At 49.4% G+C, this 3,139-nt stretch overlaps 1 pseudogene; it reads right to left on the minus strand.

The window, feature by feature from the left end:
- Positions 1-470: 470 nt before the first annotated feature.
- On the minus strand, positions 471-2,908 carry LOC147460105 (uncharacterized; annotated as a pseudogene).
- Between the last annotated feature and the right edge of the window lie 231 nt (positions 2,909-3,139).

The following is a 3,139-nucleotide window of genomic DNA, read 5'->3' on the forward strand; positions in this document are numbered from 1 at the left end:
GAGCATTCGTATAAACTCTATGCTTTGCCCAAAGAAATTGTCAGTGATCGTGATTCTAAATTCACTACTAATTTGAAATTTCTGGCAAATGGCTTTCCAAAAATTGTAAACCCACTTGTGCACGTCTTCCTCAAATCATCCTAAGATCAATGGACAAACTGAACGCACATATCAAACAATGGAGGACATGCTTCAAGTATATGTCTCCCGTTGTCAATCTGATTGGGAACGCTATCTCCACGATATTTAATTTGCTTATAACATTACTAAAGCGTTCGGCTACGGGTTATAGTCCCTTTGTGCTTATCATAGTAACATGGGACGGGGGACGAGACCGGGAACGGGGTAAAAGGGCGTCCCGAGGACGGGAAAAAAATGGCAATTTGAAAGTGTGTGTTTTTAAACATTTTTTTAAAACACTTGATTTACATTTAGAGACTTACACATTGAGCACAAGTTTGCACCAAAAAGGAGAGAAATACATGGTCATATTAGCAAAAGACTACAATGGAGCACCAATGGCGTCATAAGAAAACTTGAGTGTACAAACTAGATAAAATGGCATAATGGAAGGGAAGCCAGGGTGTACACTCACGACAAAATGGCAAAATGGCAAAATGCCAAGATACAAGTAGGCTTAGTAGCAAAATAGTGGGGCAAGAGTAAAGAGACTAGGGCCTAGGCAAGAGGCGAAGGGTGAAGCTGAATCGTGACCTCCTCAGTGAAGTTCTCAAAAGGCTCTGGCTCAAGTGGAGGTGGATGTGGGGGGGAAGGAACAGTCTCAAGCTCATCCAAAATCTCTGCCCTCTGCTGCTCGGAGACATCTTGGTCCTGCTGTGCCTCCTCCCACTCAATGAAAGGATCTGCCTTCTTTGCCATGCCCTTGCAAAGCATTCGCAAGTTGGCACTGACAAAGACCAAATCATTTGCTCGTTGCACTCCAAGGCGGTTCCTCTTCTTAGAGGCGATGTGACTGTGGACCACAGTTGCTCTAAGCAACTGCTACTGCAAGCCTGTGAGAGTATGCGCACAACAAATTCCTGCAACTCTGGAGTATCTGTGCCATAGTCCTCCCACCAAAGTGCCGACCCTACTTTGAAGCGGTCCGCCTGTGCATCTGCCAAGCCAAAAGATCCCCTCTTCTCCCTGTAAATCTGCAGTTGATTCTTGATGAGGCGGCGATGATCTTCATTTGCATATAGACGCTCCAAGGTTTCTCTAAAGCCTTTGTTCACCTCTTTGTCCTTGTGCTGTCCTTTGCCTTGAAATTCAGGATCAACCATGTAGGCAGCGCCATGCAGAGGAGAATAATAGGCATCCCACCTCTTCACACATAGAGCTTTGACCTCTTTGTATCGAGGCTTGACTTTGATCATGTCCCCAAGCTTCTCTATCATGCGGTCCATTGCCTCCTACACTTTGCCGATGCATGGCTGAGTAGAGTCCACTACCCTCAAGAGATCAATAATGGGCTTTACTATCTCCACAACTGCATTGGCCTCCTCCCACCATGCCACATCATCTGCCCTTTCCCTGCAAAATCTGCCGACCACCGTGGAGGCCTCTAAACCGCGCGTAAACTCATCACTGAGGAAGAGTCCCCTCAATGCCCCAATGCATGTAGACAAGCGGCCTAGCATGAGGAAGTTGAAGGCAAACCTTGTCTCAGAATACTTGAGAAGAGACAAACTTGACCTGTTGGAGAACTCATGCCGTACCCTTTGATGGTTGAGGACAAAGGACACTATTTTGTTGGCATCCTCAATGACCGGTGCAACCCATGGCAAGGCCCCAATGTCTTTGACGAGGTTGTTGAGGCAATGGGCCATGCAAAAGCTTACGGTGATGCCAGGATACGTGGCTTGGAGAATGGTTCTTGCCACCCTGTTTGCTGGTTCCCCATCTGCACAAATGGCAATGACATGCTCTGTCCCCCACCGTCTCTAGTGTTGTTGCCCACTCCGCGGCAAGCACATCGGCACTCTTACCCGTCCCTGAAGCATCATGGGAATCCACAAAGTAAGTCTCCCCTCGTGAGTACGCAACGACACCATGGATGGAGCGCCTTCGAGTATCACTCCACCCATCAACGACGAGGGTAATGCCATTGTTGGCCCATTGCTCCTTCATGTGGCATGCCGCCAAACTCCACGCTTGCCTTCTCCTTATCAAGGAGAGAGGTGCGGATGGTCTCCGAAGAGGGGGGAACATAAGAGGGACCGTACTCCGCTATCAACTTGCACATTTCACGAAAGTATGGAGACCTATTTCAAACAACAAGACAATTTCAGATTTTAATCATTCATTTAGAGAATGAATAGCATTTAGAAATTAGAGCAGACTTACCGTGCCGCCCGAAATGCTATATGGTCATGAAAGAAGAACCGTGCGACCGCCATGTCCACCTCCTCTTTCTTTTGAGGGTTCCAATTCTCATGAAGAGTTGTTTGGCGAGGACGTGAGGATGAGGGAGGTGGATGTGGCATTGACGTCTTTCACGAAGGATGTGGGGTTCACGGCCACTTGAGGATTGCGTTTTACCGCCTCGGCCGCATCATAGACCACAAGCTTGTCGAGGAGCTCTTGCTTCTTCTCGGAAGAAACCATCTTGCAAAATTGCACTTCATTGCCGGGTTCATGCAAGAGGTGAGCGCGCACTTTGTTAGCGCCGCCGGTTCGCTTGTAGCCGCAAAGCTTACAAACCCGTGGCCTTGCACCACCCCCGGCGCCGTACATAGGGCTATTAACCTCATCCCACCAACTCCATCGGTGTACGGTGGGCCTTCTTCTTCGTGTGGGACCGGATGTTGAAGAAATGGACGCGGCGGTAGATCCGGGTTGAGTAGAGGAGGGGGTTTGGGAAGAGGATGCCATGAATGATGGGTGATGGACGGAGAGGGTAGAGAGGAGAGTGGAGCTTGAGGGAGAGGAGGGAGAGAGTGAAGCTTGAGGGAGACTCGAGAGGGAGATGGATGGAGAAAGTGGAGCTTGAGGCTTGAGCCTTGAGGGAGAGGAAGAGGGAGAGGGAGATGGAGATGGAGATGGATGGAGGGTGGAGGGAGAGGGAGATGGATGGAGAGGAAGGGGGAGATGGAGATGGATGGAGGGTGGAGGGAGAGAGTGGAGCTTGAGGGAGAGG

The sequence above is a fragment of the Adiantum capillus-veneris genome, chromosome 4, assembly GCF_014529385.1.
Source record: "Adiantum capillus-veneris isolate H3 chromosome 4, ASM1452938v2, whole genome shotgun sequence".
Classification (NCBI taxonomy): domain Eukaryota; kingdom Viridiplantae; phylum Streptophyta; class Polypodiopsida; order Polypodiales; family Pteridaceae; genus Adiantum; species Adiantum capillus-veneris.